Below are 18,229 nucleotides of genomic sequence, written 5' to 3'. Positions count from 1 at the left end.
AATAATGGAAATCTCATACTCGAGTCAAATCACAATGCACAGAGATCAAACTTTGGATCATCAACAATAGCCAAATTCAAACTAGATCATATTTTCCCTTCACCTCTTCTTTTTAGCCCTTCGCATAGGAGAATATTAGCAAAAGTGGGTGATTGAAATTGCTTTGAGGGAGAGCGAATTGAGTTCTTTATATAGTCATTAGTTGATCTGAATTGGTGAGTTCCTAGGTAAAACATATTAACCATCTAGAAAGGTTAATCTAAGTGAGTTTCTAGGCAAGTCGACTTGGCACATGTGGAGCCAGTTGTAATTACAAATAAAACATATATTTTGACCATTACCAAAGCATGATGAACATGCTAGAACAATAATAGATTGTTTTTGTAATGATAGCCAATACTTTTTATAAAAACCGACCATAGCTACAATTTCAACACTTCTAGAGGGAGTTGATAAACCTGGGGTTGTATCCCTTCTAGTTGTAGATGGTAAACCGAAAGTTGTAGCTTTCCTTGTAATATAGATAAATTGTGTGTGTGTTTATATATATATATATATATATATACACAAGATAGCCTCAGGATGTCATTATTGGAAATACCAAGAGGGTGTGTGGATATATATATATATATATATATATATATATACACTGTGTTCCTTTGATTTAGTGTTATTAGTTAATATCTTTGATACTATATTGTGAGTGAAATACTAATTCACTCCCCACCCCCTCAATATTTCCATATATATATTGTGTTCCTTTGATTTAGTGTTATTAGTTAATACTTTTGATACTATATTGTAAGGAGTGAAATACTAAATCACTTCCCCACCCTTCTCACCCCTCAATATTTCCAACAATGACATCCTAAGTAGGTCTTTGAAATGTCCCTTGCTAAATAAGAATATACGAGCATTTCTCAACCTTACAATGGATAGCCAAGGATCCTTTCTAGCATTGGCATTTACTTAAACATTTATCATTTATTTTATTTATTTTTATTTGTCCTCATTTTATCTTATATTAATGTTATTTGTGAGTCATTGATGCCTAAAATATAACTCTAGTTATTGATTTTTGTGTCAAACACATGAATGTCATTTAGCATGCTAGAATTTATGCTAAAAATGGTTCAATAATTATGTGAGTTAGGATTAATGTTGCATAAGGTTATAATTATGAATATTTAATATATAATTATCTTAGTTGAAAAGAATTTTTAAGCCACATAATAATGTATAATCATTTTTCATTTGGATTTACTCCAAACATAAATTATTCGCTTATTTCAAATTGCTTAAATGGATGTATTCTCTTCAATATTTTATATTATTGAAGATGGAGTATTCTTATGTTTTTTAATGATGGAGTGTAATTAAGTTTTCCTTATTTATTATCCTTTCTTGTTCCAATTGTCCCATGAAACTTGGAGGCAATATGTTATCCCAAGAAAATTGTATGGTCTCTACAATTGCCCTTAAGGGTCATCCATTGTCCCTAAAAATATCCTCTCGTGTAAAGAGATTATGCAACCTACTAGATTTTTTTAGATGAAAAGTATTTTCATATAGGCATTGTATGGCGTGGGTATAGCTTTTTGCATGCCATTGAACTTCTTGTGTAATGGTACTATTTAAAGGGCACATGTTGTAGGTAGACATTTTGGTTATTAAGTTGTTGACACATTAGTGTTGGGTAGGCATTTTAGTTATCACATTGCATATAACCAACATTGGCCAATGGGATTGGATGGTTAAGCCAACTATTTCAATATTAAAAATGTTACAATCCTTGATATTCAAAAAAAATGACATGTTCTTTGCCACTCTCATCCATCCACTCAATCCACTTGTGTCCAATCAGTCCCACTACTTTCATATGTATTTATTAATCAATCTATCCAATTCCACTATAAATCATCTCTAAGAACCCTTAAGATGTTAAAGACTTCAAAAACAATTGTTCAAAGAAAATTAACTCAAAAATAACAAAATTGACAAATGTATCTTACAACAACTTACAAGTTTGCAAATGCCACTTGACAATTAATTGCAGGTTCATCAAATTTATATTAATGCTAAAACCCAAGTTCAAAACCCAAGTAAGCACATATAAGGTCATGCACGAGTCCTAAATAATTTTTTACAAAAATTGAAGAGAACAAAACGTGAGCAAAGGATTGCTCTTCTCAATATTACAAATCAATTAAATAAGATTACATTGGAGACATCAACATTAAATGACTGCAGTGAGACTAAACTAAACTGGACTAAGTGAAACTGAACTAGGACACTTGGATTGATGGTTTTTACACCTAGCAGGTGGTTGGAATTAGATTCTCCAAGACTCCCCCTTTATTACAACCACATAAAAATTTAATTAAGATGTTTGTTGGTCTATGTCCCAACTAAGCTTACAATTAAACAAACAAAAAATCACTTCAGCTAGATTTACTTTTCTTCTTCTCTTCTTCCAGATCCTGTAGCCTCTAAATTGTTTGAGCATTTTCTTCTTGTTGTATCCTTCAAACCTCAAATTCTTCATTTGTTGGTGGGGGTCTTCCATTGTTCTAGGTTGTCTAAGCATGTTCTAGATTTCTTCAAAAATCAGCTTGTATGTGGACTACTGCCACATGTCATCTTTTGTTGTGTGATCTTCATCATCTATTTGTTGCAACATAAATTTATAATAAACAAATATTTCTTCAAGACTCGAACACCTGAAAATTTCATAGATGTTCTCATCATCCAAGATGTCTTCAACATGCATTTCTGCAGCTTCTATGCAGACTTTATCAAGGCATGGTGTTGCAAGCCATGCTTGAAGGAACTTTGACTCTTCTTCATAATCGTTTTGTGTACCTGCACACTGGAAATCAATGTTAGAATTAAAAATATTTACAAAACCACATTGGTTTTGTTCCTTCTGCTCTGCAATGAGAGCTTTCTCCTATTGTTTTTCCTTTTGCTTCTCTTCTTTTGTCTTTGTCTCTTTGACTTCTTTACTAACCTGTGTTGTTGTAGACAGGTTGTCTTCCACTGACTCAAGTGGGTTTTTCTCACCGAATAACATTACGTCGATTTGATTTTTCTATTGCATCATCTGCAACCATTCATCTTTAGGCAATAATTCTTCATCAAAATTTACATCAGCAATATTAATTGCTAGATTCACCATAACATTGGTTGCTCCAATGGTAGCTTCACTGTCATCAACAAGCTTTGTTGTTGGATTCACCAAATTGTCATCAGCAAACTTTGTTGTTGGATTCACCAAATTGTCATCAGCAAGCTTTGTTGTTGGAATCACCAAATTTTCATCCACTTGTAGCTGTGCACAGTGGGGTTCACGAGCATCTATGTGCTCCTTCTTTGATTCTTCTACAAATTCTTCACTCATCATCCACTTGTGGCTGAGCACAGTGGGATTAACCAAATTTTTATCTCGTTGTAAATATGTTGCTATAGATCCACCTTCATCTTCAACTTCAATGCTCCCCTTTACACCAAATCTCCTCTCAAGGGTATCTCAAGCCTCCTTGGTTGTCATGGAATCTGAAATCAGGGGAAGAATGTTGCCATCCACAGATTCTTTTATGCATGTCAATGTGAAGACATGCTTTTGCCTATTCACTTCCAAATCTAAAAAGATCTCAAACATCTCTTGTTGTCGCTTTGACCTTCTCAACCTCTTGGCTTTTCCCATTTGTTGAGTGTTGACTCACTATGACTTAACAAACAAAACAAACTATAGAAATCACATCTAGTTACAATAAAAATGTCTCTGCTTCTTAGCTTCCACAAACAAACGAACCTACAAATTTTCACATGAGCGACACTTTCACAAAAACGTTTAAAAAACATTTCTTTTTAAAAAATCTCTTTTTTTTTAAATTTCAGCACTTCTTTTTTTATATAACAACTACCATTTTTTTTTTGAAAAAATGACAAATCCTCTCCTCTTTTTTTATTTAAATGACAAATCCCTTCTGAAAAAATCACATAAACTCCTTTTCCTACTCAAAAAGCCCTTTTCGAAATCCTTTGAAATTCTTTTTTTAACATAAAAATAGAATTTTAAAAGTTTAAACAATATCCCAAAAATGCCTTTGAAATTACATGAACCAAATGTGATTCGAACCATCTAAAACAACATTGCCACAGAGCACTTTTTAAAAAACATAAAATATCGAAATCAAGTTCGAAGTGAGTACGAGCATGCTTCAAACTTTCGTACATTTTAAAACTTCGATTAGAACCTTTTTAATTCGTTTGACCTTCATTCGACTTCGTCGAGTGTGCGTAGGCCTCGTGCTCGTGCTCCTGCCCGTGCTCCTCGAGGTTCGGACGAAACTTGGTGCAAGCAAAACGAAAATTGCCCCCTTTCTTTTTAAACCTCATTTCCGTCTTTGTGCAGTTCACAACAGTTTCTTTGCGTAATTTTGGGCTATTTTTGAATGGAAAGAATGTGTCAATCGTACAAATTCGACAATTTGGTAAGTTTGTTGTTTCTTGATCAATTTATTCTTTGTTGAGCTGCGAATATGACCCATTGAGCTTTTTTTTTTTTACGGGTGTGCAATTGCACTTTCCTCTTCGGCCTCTCACGACCCTTGCTTTTTTTTGCGAACCCAAAAATAATTTGAAGTGCCACTCTCTTTTGAGTCTTATGCGACTTGGTGCTCTGATACCATGACAAAAATTGAAGAGAACAAAACGTGGAGCAGAGGATTGCTTTTCTCAATATTATAAATCGGTTAAATAAGATTACATTGAACACATCAACAGTAAATGACTACAGTGACCCTGAACTAAATTGGACTAAGTGAAACTGAACTAGGACACTTGGATGGATGGTTTTGACACCTAACAAGTGGTTGGAATTAAATTTTCAATATTTTAACTACATAACAATACCCCTCATTACACACCTATGCTTAGGAAAACTATCATAACCCCTACAAAGTAAATTTCCAACAGGAACGAACAAAGTTCGTTCTTAAAGTTAAATGCGCCAGAAGACTTGAAATATGTAGATCTCCATTGAAGATACAAGAATATATATTAAAATGTAAGAATGAGAATGATGTTACAATTGAGAGTGAGGGTCCTGCTTATATACTAGGCAGGTGTCTCTTCATGGAAAGGCGTGTCCCATTTAGAGATGCCTCTTCAACACTAATTACTAATTAACTAACCATTATTACAATTATCATCATTGTTTATATTTAATATATTTTATTCATAACATTGTCTTCCTCTTCAAAAAGCTTTGCCCTTGAAATTTGCTGATGAAAAAGCTTGAACTCTATTTTTGTTTCGAACGTCTTCTCGTCTCAAAACTGTCATCTTGGTTGATACAAGTTGATATGATCTTTGGAGTGATATATAAAATTAACACATAGAAAAATGATCTGTCCATCCTAAATTAATCTTTTGTGGAATCTTTCAATTTATAGAAACTTGTAATGAATCGTTATCACTGCACTGAATTATGCGCACTTCAGTATCTTTCTGAACATTAGTTTGTTATTTTTTGTTTTGAAAGATACAGATATGCAGACTTATTAGAATGTTTGCTTTTGTGATTAGGATGTAGATAAGGAGTTTGTTTGTCCCTTATCATGTGTGTGGCAAGATTGAGACTTACTTCGAGTTCTGATGTCGTCGAGTTCGTTACAAAATCTTCCCCTAGGTTTTTCATCATTTGAACTGCAACTTCTGAGTACATCCTTATCTCAGTTGGGTTTGGATTTGTCTGAATTGTGAGATTAATGGGATATGTGTTTGTTTCCTTTTCTTCGACTTGGACCGTTACATCTAAAGACACTGATACTTTTTTCGTGAATAATTCTTCTAACTTGTTTTTTAATGGTTACTTATCATCATGTTTCTTAATTTGAGTAGACTTTGATTATGCTCCTCTTAGACGTAAAAGTTCTTTAGTTTCTGATTCATCAACCTTATTTTCAATGTCTTGACTTTTAAGCTTCTCATCTTTTAGATCTCTGATTTGTTCCAATAACCTTTGGTTCAAGTCTTTTAAGCACAAATTTTCTTCTTCCTTCTCTGATCTAATCTTGTTGAATTTCTTCTCGACACATCCATTTTCTTCTTTTAATTTTTTTTTTTTCGTTCCTTGGACTTCTTGACCTTCACAAGTAATTTTTGGCTATGGTCCCTTAGACGCCAAATTTCCTCATCTTTTTATGTTAATTTGTGTTCCAATTTTGCAAGTTTTTCTTCTCGTTCTGTCATTTGCATCAATACATCATCTTGAAATTCTTCTGCATTAACATGTTGGACAACATAATTCACAATTTTTATGAATCCAAGAATATTCAATGTATGTTATACAAAACAGAGATTTAGTCCAAAATAATGATTGTTGTGTGGATCTCATCTTGACTTCCTTCATCATTTTCAAATTGGACTCCATTTGTTCGTCGAATACTAATTATTTTGTGTTCGTCAAAGAACTTAGGGTTTGTAATAACACCTTTTTTTCTTAATTTGTATAGTTGTGTTATAAATAATATTCTTTTTAACTAAAAGAAATTATCTTTACTGGCTTTTTATTAGTTTTTTTTTAATGAATTTTTTTAAAATTTTTTCTTAATAAAAATAAAATAAACTTTTTTAAATCTTTTTTCCCTATATATATATATCTTATTTTCAATAACAAAAAAAAAAATAGATATAATCTCTTCTTTTTTAACCTTCAATATTTTTTTGACTTTTTATTTTTATTTTTTATTATTATTATTATTTTAAATGGCCAAAAGCTTGGCGATAAATAGATAATCTCCTACTATATAATGAAACACTTCGATTACGACAACAATCAAATTGACGACGAGTTGATGGCCAAAGGCTCTGATACCAAATAAAAAGAACAAAGTTCATTCTTAAAGTTAAATACTCCAAAAGACTTGAAATATGTAAATCTCAATTGAAGATACATGAATATATATTAAAACGTAAGAATGAAAATGATGTTACAATTGAAAGTGAGTGTCCTGATTATATACTAGGCAAGTGCCTCTTTATGGAAAGTCATGTATCATTTAGACATGCCTCTTCAACACTAATTACTAATTAACTAACCATTATTACAATTATCATCATTATTTATATTTAATATATTTTATTCATAACATTGTTTTCGTCTTCAAAAAGCTTTGTCCTCAAAGCTTGCTGATGAAAAAGCTTGAACTCTTTTTCTATTTTGAATGTCTTGTCATCTCAAAATTGTCATTTATTTATTTATTAAATATTAAATAAGTGAGTTGCTCTTATAGTCCACTATGGGAAAGATTTCCCATTCGCATTTACAAGTAACACTATCAAAATTAAATGAAAAATACAAAGAACCCTGTGTCCAACTTCTAGTTAATTTAATTATTATAACCTCAAAAAAACACATATCTTTCATTTCTTTTAATTAAAACCAGCATAAATTCATTTTAGCTCTCGATCTATCAAGTGCCAAGAGGGATCAAACCTCTTGAGGTGAAAAACTCTTTTAAAATGAAAAGAAATTTGATCCCTCTCAGCCCTTGGTAGATCTAGAGTTAAGATAGATGTGGTTGGTTTAATTATTAATTATAATCATAATTAATTATAATTATTAATTCGTTGGTTTAATCATAAATCACATCGTTCGGTTTCGTGTTGGGTTCAACACTGATTAGGTTCGATCCGAGTTCAAATTTTTTGATGCGGTTCACCATTAGGTTCATCTATAGTCATTTTCTATATATATATATATATATTAACTTTAAAATGTAATATAGGATAAAATAGTAAGGTATCAACATCGATAAACATAAAAAAATGTTATCGTGAACATGGAAATTGCAAAGATAGATTACAAGCTTGAGTTGTGACATGAGTTTATAAATTTTGATCTGTCAACTTGGTCAATGGCTTTGAGGTTCGTTGAACCTTCAAAGATTTTTAAGGATCACCAAAATTTGAACCTCAAGGTTGAATTTCAACGAACCTTGTGACATAGATTTAATTTACCCCTTTAAATATACTATATTCCACAAGAATACCATGGTTATAATTATTAATTTGTTGGTTTAATTTCCCTCTTTAAATAAGCTATATTCAACATTGATACTATGGGTTTTCATAAACATTGAACTCAAAAACTATTGGTAACTTGACAAAGTCAAATTAATTAGTTGGAAGTAATTTTTATTTTTATTATTTTAATATTTTTGTTTACAAGCCAATATGAGACTAGACAAGACATGGCATTACAACACATTTATTCCATAGTAAGCTGGAAAAAGCCTCCGAGCAGCACAATAACGTAAATAAATCTAACTTAACCTTAATTTTATTAAAATGTAAAAAAAAAAAAAAAAACAACAACAACAACAACTTTTTATTTCTTTTAACTAATTATCATAACATAAAAATATACACTAGATTTAATTTATTCTATAAAATCAAAAAAAAAAACTAGATTTACATAAATCCATCTTGATCTTAATTTTTTTAATTACTACCATTTCTTTTAATTAATTAGTATAATGCAAAAAATAAATTAACAGAAATTCATCTCAATCCTATATCTTATCTTTAAAGTGATGAGAGATTGCACATGGGTTTTTTAATCCCTCTAGATTCAACTCTAATTTTTTTGTTACTATAATCTTATTAAAAAAATGTTTTTGATTAATTATCATAAAGTAAACAAATGGTATAAATCCACCACAACCCCTAGATCTTTTCTTTTCTTTTCAAGTGGTGAGAGATTTGCACCTGCTTCTTTTTTATCCCTCTCGGTGCTTAATAAATGCAGTGTTCAGATGGATCTGGACTTAAAAATCAGGAGATTCTCACAGGAGGTGCCCAATATCCAATTTCACAGCTGCGACAGCTCTGGGGATTATGCACATCCACGGTACACTTAATTGACTCCAATTTAAATGGATCAAACTAGTGTGACAACTACATTGCTGGAAACACATACTCTCATAGTAAACTGGAAGAAAAAGACATTGAAATACATGAAAGCATTGCTCCTACCATTTCGCTTGCTCTGAAACAAATATCAAATATATCACGCAGCTCTCGTCAACATGATAGGATAAAGCAGATATATCGGCTGGTTTTTCCCATACCAAAGAAATTTAATTTCTTTGACACACATCACATCCGCCATTCCAGGTTAGACGTCACCTTTTAATATCTGATAAAGGTGACTCCTGTGAATATTCATCCACAAGCCAAAGACCATAATCATGAAACCGTTTGATTTTCTTATCAAAGCCTGTGATGTAATTATTATGAATAATCACATGTTTCCCCTCTGTTTCCTTCCGCCATGTTTCGTTCTTAAAATATAGACCTCCTGTTGGAAACGCATACTGAGGTAGAAGATAAAGCTTCACCTGCAACCATGACAAGGCATCCACAAGAACTTAATTGAAGGAGCGTTCGGAAACAAGGTTTCATAAGAATATGATCTTCTTATGATCCATAGCTATAAGAGTAGATTATTTGTATGGTCACATGCTTTGGTAAGTTTAACTTACCAATTGCTCAATTTTCTTATGCATACATTAGATGTGAAGATTCTAACCAAATACCAAATTTGATTGATTGCTGATGGCATTCAGGTAGCGTTTTCCCTGATGCAAAGTATGAATTTGGGAAAAAAAAAATTTCCTTTATTAATATCATCCAAATCTGTTAAAATATCTATATAAACATTGTAGAGACATTTTATGCCCTTCTAGCAAAGGTCATTTTATTAATATCATCCAAATCTCTTATAATATCTATAAACATTGTAGAGAGACATTTTGTGCCCTTCTAGTAAATTTGTAGCTTACTAAGGGGCATCATTTAGGCCTACCACTATATTTTGTAACTGCTGAATTTTCTCGGCACTATTAAATGAACCGACTACAGTATTTGTCTTTTTTGGGACGCATGTTTGATATATGCCCAATACAGACAGGTGATGAAGATATGTTTTAGATAATGAGCAGTCAATATGCATACACACTACTTCTGTGTTTACAAAGTGTAATTTTTGTTATATAGAATAAAAATTACAGGTTTTTTCTGCGAGTTTTAAAAAATATATATATCATGTGGACCTACCACTGGGATCACATTATGCTGATTAAGGTGGGGACTCAAGAGGTTTAAAAACTTAGCAGTACATTGGGCTGTATGATGAGGAAAATGCAACTGCTTGAAGGCTTGAGAACCAATGACATGCAATCTAAGTGATTGGACAAACCAGTTTTCTCATTTGATTTATGCAAACAAAACTAACTGGCAAAAGTAGTTTCCACAAGTTCACTTCCATTCAGCAGTGCAGGGCTCCCGAGAGGTTGTCTAAAAAATAGAGCCCCTCCTTCCCTTTAGGGGGCTGACTTACAGTTCTGAAAGTTTTCCTGCTCCTATTTTCTTGGACAAGTTCTATCTTTTTCCAATATCGGCCGTATCATCGAAAGCATGTGCCTTTCTGCCACAACATTCTAGAATATTAGACTCCCTTCAAGCAGCCTAATGTGGTCCCAGACTAAAGAAACTAAAGATTGTATGGCATACACCTTCCAGACATTGATTACAGAAATATAAGGATCTCCCACAAACTAAAGGCTAAATCCATGTGGAAAAGAGCCAACATTTACAATACAAAAAAGTATATAGTTGTCTTTGTCACTTCCTTACTCCCACTGTTCTCTCGGGTCTGTGCCTTGCACTGTTTCTTTGGATTCCATGTCAGGCTAAATAGTATTCTTAGAATAAAGCAATATAAGGATCTCCCTCAAATTAAATGTTGAATCTATATGGCAAAAGAGTCAACCTTACAATACAAAAGCCTATCTAGTTGTCTTTGCTACTTCCCTACTCCCACTGTGTGATATGCCTAAATGTTGACTAATAATCTATCAGAAATAAACTAGGTTTATCACAACCCCACCTTCCCCAAAACCTTCATCCTAAAGCTTCAACATGCGTTGGGTAGTTAATGAGTGTCCCCTCATGTTTCTATGAAGCTTCATTTGTAGATAACTGCTTCTCCATCCCATCTCCAGTATATTCTTCCTTTATTAGTAAAAACTTTGGGCCAATATCATTTGAAGCATCTAAACCAATCTCTTCTGCTGGAGGAAATACAATATATAATCCAGAAGCATCAATGTAAGAAGCACAATGAGAGTACAATGCATGATTTGCGGCATATGTTGTATGCTGGAACTCGTCTTTGAAGTTTCAATACTCCATAAATATGAGTTGAAAAATCATTTGTTCCACATTCTCTTTCTTCATATCTTTGGCACCTCTTTTGTAGATGTGTTTGTCTCTGCTTGTCGGCACTGTGTCCTCCAATTATCAACCAGTTGCAACAAGGTATCCATTTGTCATAATTTTGCATTTCATTCATCAAGGATATCAGAGATCTTGCATGAAGACTGATATCAACATTCTTTATCTCCTTTGAAAAAAACAGCTATCACACATCCATCATAATTCTGTAATAACTCACCAAAGTAAATGAAAAATACAGCACATTGGCAACTACTCTTTGACCAACAAAATTGAGCAATAGCATAAGGTGAATGGACAGCAACAAAGATAGGCGCCTCAGACCAACATATCCTTCTTTCTTGTAGGAGTGTACAATTATGGTCTACAAAAATTCTACCATTATCCTTGCACAAGAGTAGGTCTCCGGATGAAAGAGACACAGCCAAAGGCAAGGCAATTCTGCAGCAGGGGAGGACCTCTAAGAAGGCAAAGTATTTACCATAATGTACTCATGCCTAATTCCCATGCAAGGGTTGTCCCTATACCATGCCATTGACTTGACCACATCGGGTACAAGAAATTCCTTCACTTTCACAAATTCCCAACTTCCATCATAATGGGAGATAAATAACTTCTTGTTTGTTGACCTAGAGAAAACCACATTCATCATCCCAAGCTATATCAAACTCCAATAGCTTAAAGTTATTGCATCGGATGGCAAAGATGGCAGGATTCCTGCATGTAACACATCCTTGCTCCTCATCAGCTTCTTCAAAAATCCAACCACAATTTTCTCCAAGACATGCATCTGTTATGATGCGACCAATGTCTTTGTCGTCCGATGAGATATTTTGCTTTATGGCATTGATTCCAACTGTAGTTCCTAGTTGGGCAGCCATGTCTACAAGCATCACTCCCTGAATTGGCTTTGTTGCCTAAACAGGCAATCTACCAATGTTTCCTCCTTTTTGTTTTCATATTGGTGCTCTAAATTTTTTTCTTTTCTTGGGAGATCTACTATCTCTCCCTCCCCCTGATGTGTTCTTTGTGTATTGTCACCAACAACTGTGCTCCAAAACAAATTGCAGTTAATGCCCAATTTTCTCAATTAGCAAAAAACCCCGAGTTTTTGGCACAAACCCCAAAGTCGATAGTGCAATCCGGAATCCAAGGTCTGGATAGTTTTAGCATGGTTCATGATCTAGAGATCTGCAGATCCAAATCTTCTCTCTATTTTGCAATTTGGCTATTGCTTTCGACCCAGATATCTCTTCCAATCCAGATCATCCACTTTATCTGAAAAGTGGGATCCATCTTATTCTTATAATTTGCAATCGCTATTCATCCAAATACCTCAGCCAACATGGACATCTACTTCGATCCAGATATTTCTTCCTTCACAACTATCGCTTGGATCCAGATATCCGCTCCATAAAGTGTCCAGATTGATGGCAATCTATAACTGACAAATTCACGTTCCTGTCAACTAATGAACTTTTAAAAAAATGAAAGATCTGATTTTGAAAAAGATTTGTGTTATAAGAACTTGGGTCCTGTCAAGTCTAGAAACCTTTGGACTACACTATAAGCCAGATGGCATTTTGCGAACCCCAAATTTAAGCTAATGACTGTGAACTAGGAATTCGAGCTGCAATTCCCAAATTTTGAACTTGATTTAGTATTAGGACTAGTTCAACCTATAATAAATCAATCCATCCTGCAACAAATAAAGAAAAAAAAAACCTGATCTGGTCTACACTCAATCACAGATCAAATTCGAACACACAGAAATACACATACTCTCATATATATTCAAATCGAAAAAGGGAAGATTACAAATGTACAATATGCATACAATCTTCCTCCATACACACCACTCACCCTCTCAAATTCTGAATTACTCGATTACATGGAAGATCTTTTTACATAGAACTCTCGTACAAATCAACAACCTCAACATGTTTTGCTAGATTATCTAACAGATTCTTATTTTGGCTAGATGTATCCCTTTACATAGCAATCAAACAACACTCACCCTAACTTCCTAACATAGATACCTTCTAGATTACAATTTAGGAAAATATGACAACTTAAATAAAATTTAAGTAAACCAACTTCCTTTGCTGTGTCTTAACCCTTCTCATCAAAAGGTGGAGTGATCCATCAATCAACTGGATCCTTGGATCCCATAGCCAAACTGGAAGCTCACAACTCCCAATCCCTACTGACTGTTGTGGTGAAGTCTTGCTAACAGCTGGAATCCATCCGTGCCTTATCTCTGACCCCTTTATGCAACCAATAGAGGGACACCTGTATCATGAATCAATCTAGTGCACGCTAAACTACCCTACTCCTGCCAAATCACACAATGAACTCTATTATCCCGTCTCCTAATGGTGTACCCAAACACTGCTTGGAATCTAATCATCCCTTTGTAGGAGAGGTCTACCATCCCTTGTACCTCATGCTCATATAAGGCCGTGGAATGCCCTACGAAAGTGTATCATTCAGTTCCATCAAGGTCATCTCCCTAAGTGTGATCTCAAGGCCAAAACATATGATAACTCTTTAGTAGGTCACACCATACCTAAAAGTTTGTATCCATCAACTCACACACCATGTTGAAATTTTGATGTTCTATGTTGTAACAATTACTTATTCCAAAACTTCTTTTTGCTGCAATATTAGTTAAGCAATTGTAGATAGAACATAAACCAAATGCACAATTGAAGACAACCAAGAACAAGATAAGACACAGAGAATTTAGGTCCAATGACCAAGGCAAAACCCACAAGGGGAAAACCCAACCAGATTCTTCTTCTATTAGATATCAATTGTTCAGCAAAGATACAAAGTACAATGAGAGATCAAGAGAATGAGTAAGTTCACCCAAATCTGAACAAGTTGTAGCATGAAGATCATTGGTAGCAGCAGTTGATGCAAACACTGAATCAACCTTCAAGTTTTGCTCTTACTCTCCAAGTCTCTCTGTTTCACAATCTTTTTCAAGTCTCTCCAACTTTCTCAAGTTTGAATCCTTCTTTTACAATGCACAAGTAATGGGTATGAGATGATATGAGATACATATATATGAGGAGCAATGAATTTTTGTCATAAAAGAGGAGCAATACGCATGCCTTGCGGAAGAGTAACATATGCCATTTAGGGGAGTGTAACTCATGCCATTAAGGAGAGAAACGCATGCGTTAGTAACTTATGCTGTAAAGGAGAGAAAGTATCATATGCATTAAAGAGTGTGTAAGAGGAATCTTTTATGACATGCTTTAATAAGTGCGTAAAAGAGTGTAACATATCCATTAAGTGTGAGAGACTAACATATGCATTAATTGAGGGGAGTTACATATGACATGATTGAGTGCCATGATTGAGAGCCATGAACTTCTTTTTAATAATAATATAATAGTACCATAAAGGATAATAGTAATAATAATAATAATATTGATGATTAAGATAAGAGTAAACTATTACAATTGATTAATGATAAGTTAAGTGATTTTCCATCAACTATATTTGATAACCAATTGATGCAAGGTGATTCACTGTTTTTGGAAAGTCATACTTGAAATGCTAGAGATGACATTCTATTTTTAGAAAGTCACTCCAAAATTGTCAGAAATGAGATTTTAGATAAGGAAATTCATCCCTGAGCTGTTAATTTTCAACACACCGCCATATGACTCAACTGAGAAATTTCTCTCCTGATGCAATGTGTCTCATCCAATTGTTTCGAGTGAGCCTCCCGTGTCTTGCTACTCATGATGAGAGCATCAAGGGGTGACAACCAAACCCTTTGCGATAGTAAGCGATGCTGGAGAGTGATAAGTATGTGAATTCCCAAGGGTGTGACAAAGAGTCCATATGGATATCCAAGGGTAACCTTGTGAATGCCACTCTCTCCGTCTCTAATCTGTTGATATCTTGATGGAAAACATGATGCTCCCAAATGCTCCTCCGTCCCCTCACTAATCCTGAGTAAGCTTGAGCAGTGCAACTCATCACATGCTAATGGGAATGACATTTTTGTGTTGATCCTCAATGTATCCTGTGCCCAATACATCAATGGAGGTGCATCGTCTCCATACAATGCCCTACCTAGTGGCATACCAATGGCTTCCCATCCGAATGACTCATGTTAGAGCATGTTGATCATCCTGCAATCACATACACGGACAATGTACCAGGACATCTCCCAGAGTATGCTTATTTGCCTATCAAACTAGTTGGCCACTAGTGTTGACCAAAACCCCATGAAGGAATGTGTACGCTCGGTCACTAGCTCAACCATTCTGCCATAGACATCTTGCACCTCTGGTATATGATGGAAAGCCCCACCTGGATCCAAATGCCAACCTGGGCTTCTAGTATGCACTCCACTTGTGTCAACCGAACCTCAATCCTAGATGGATATATCCTCATCTAAAATATACCTATCCTCGTCTAAAATGTACCTGTCTCCACATCCCATGGATGCATAATTAAAACCCTCTGGGATATACCCCCCTGCAAGTGTTTGTTCATAAGGGTGATCCTTGTGCTCAAATATCATAGGAGGTTCCTCAATCAAATCATGAGTGCCCTTAACATCTTATTGTGTGATGGTTGCCATAGTTAACTAATTGTCTGCCATGGAGGGTGAAGGATATCCACAACTCAATCCCATACAAAGCTACTCAACCTGAAACTTTGATTCTTGAAGGGTTGTCTAAGAGCTCTTTAGGGACTCTTGGGTAGCCTCAAGCTCATGGGTAAGCCTGTCAACTTCCTCCTCTTTCTCTTCTAGCGCATCATGGTATATCTCAACAAGCATGAGTAGGTGATCTCTATATGAAAGAAGATGAAGGTAGTTAGATTTCATCTCTACCAATGCCTATTTGAAAATTTGTTAGTGTAGACTCTCTTGGTTGGCTTTGTGGGCCCTGACCCAGGTTCAGCGTTAGTCATCCAAACAAATCCCTACACTACTGGCCCTTTCCGCATCAGCCCACAGAACGCGGACCGAAGTCTCACCCGAAGCAGTATGGGGGGATGCTGGAACCAAGGTTTCGCACCCAAAGATGATCGTGATGTCGGTTTATACCCCCTGCCCCTGCTTTCTCGCAAGTCGCCAAGCCTTAGTGATCTATCAGTCTACCCTTTATTCCACCCTTCAGTACCTCCGCGAAGGTGTACGATTGGCCTTTGCGCAGCCCTAACTCGTGGTTCAGGTACTTTCACGCAGCTATGACAATGTATTGTATAGGTTCCCAAGTTATCTCAAGTGTTTTACTTATCTTACCACTCAATTACAGTTAGCGTCGCGTAAACTGATCTTTACTTGCGTTCAATTAACCGATATAATTCCATACATTCGCACATCAACTAAACATTGTAAAATAAACCCAAAATGCAATATAATCAAATGCATTGGCAGAGATTAAATACACAGTAGTTGCAGAATATCTCTTTATTGATATCTTCCAGTTAATACAGACTCTATACACCCTGCGCACACAGTTGCAAGGATCTGCGCACTCACCTGCAGACTTCCACCCTAGGCCTCTGCGCACTCAGCTGCAGAGCCTCTACCTACGCTAAGACCCAAAACGCTTAAACTCCTCTACCAAAACTCCCAAACCTTAATTGATTCTCCCCCTTTCGAGCGAGCTTACTTAGCTCTCTTTTATACAATCCCATGGTCCGCAGACCATGGGTAGATCTTTACAGCCGACTTGACACTTTACAAAATAAGGGCGGACAACCCTTTATGACTCTTGACACCTTCATGCTCCGCGACCACAAAATGCAAAGACTTTACAATTTTATTACAAAATTGTCCCAAAACATGGGCTTTTAGCCCCAAAACTGCTCTTGGGGGAACCCATTCCCAACAGGCCCCCAACACAAACATGGTGACTCGCCCTCGAGTCACTCTGCGGGCGCGGAGATCTTGGCACGAAGACCTCCCAGCTCGACCTGTATGACAGCAACCTCGGCAGTGCACTGCGCGACCGCCTGCTTCACTTCTTCAACCAACTGCTCTATTGTTGGTCCTGAACTGTCAGCTTGAAGCTTCTGCTGAGTCACTTGCAGACTAGCAAGCTTGCCTTCAATGGAGGCCGTGACTGAATAAGCTTCGTCCAACCAAGGCTTCAAGCACGCCTTCAGCACTGCCTCTTTGTGTTGCGCTGCATCTACTTGTTCCTTCAATGTTTTGGCCTCCTGCAGCTTCGCCAGTCTCTGTGTGAGAGCGACGATGCGCGTTGTTCCTTTTACTTCGTCATAGCGCTACTGCAATTCTCGCGCCTCTGTCTCCAGCCATTGTACATTAGGATCCTCCTACAGACTGGTCAGGACCTCAAACGACTGTTCAAACAGCTGTGTGCAGTCTACTACTGCACTGTCTACTGCCGTTATCGCCTCTGTGACAGCAATTGCACGCTGCTCCTTTACTTTCGGCGAAGTTGAAGGCTGGGCCTTCAACTGCAAATCTGCAATCTGTAGGTTCAGCTCTAGCTGAACCTTAGCCAACTCTATGCGAGCGTCGCGCACCCCTGTAGCAAGCTTGTAGACCTGTTCATCTGCCTCCGCATCCTCAGGAATGGCCAATTCGGGGACCATTCGGCAGGCTTCCTTCACGGCCTTAATCATGCACTGATTTGTGTTAGTAAGTTCCACCATGGAAGTGAGGGCGGTATCTCGCTGCAGGGCCATCTACACATTGTTGATATTTTGCTCACTGATCACTTGCAAAGGGCGTTGTTCGCGGGCCCTCAACGCTGTGATCACTCCATCCTGCAGTAGGTGGAGCGCCTCGCCAGGAAGCGCTGCCAAGTTCAGCCCTACTCCCTTGAGGGCGCTGATAGCGGGCCTGTCAGCTTCGTTTTCTGTGGTCAGTGCTCCATCCGGCAACACTATCGCTTGGGAGTCCTTCACACGCAGC

At 36.1% G+C, this 18,229-nt stretch overlaps 1 pseudogene across 1 annotated transcript in view; it reads right to left on the bottom strand.

The window, feature by feature from the left end:
• Window positions 1-8,670: 8,670 nt before the first annotated feature.
• The window catches only part of LOC149198169 (UDP-D-xylose:L-fucose alpha-1,3-D-xylosyltransferase MGP4-like), a 35,162-nt pseudogene continuing 25,603 nt past the window's right edge, over window positions 8,671-18,229 (bottom strand). Inside the window, exon 4 of the transcript XR_016254799.1 lies at window positions 8,671-9,410. The product of XR_016254799.1 is annotated as a UDP-D-xylose:L-fucose alpha-1,3-D-xylosyltransferase MGP4-like (transcript). The remainder of the gene's footprint in view (window positions 9,411-18,229) is intronic.

The sequence above is a fragment of the Pinus tabuliformis genome, chromosome 2_2 (assembly GCF_031772625.1).
Source record: "Pinus tabuliformis cultivar Carrire ecotype Pingquan chromosome 2_2, CPIR1, whole genome shotgun sequence".
Classification (NCBI taxonomy): domain Eukaryota; kingdom Viridiplantae; phylum Streptophyta; class Pinopsida; order Pinales; family Pinaceae; genus Pinus; species Pinus tabuliformis.
This window is presented reverse-complemented; position numbering and strand designations above follow the sequence as displayed.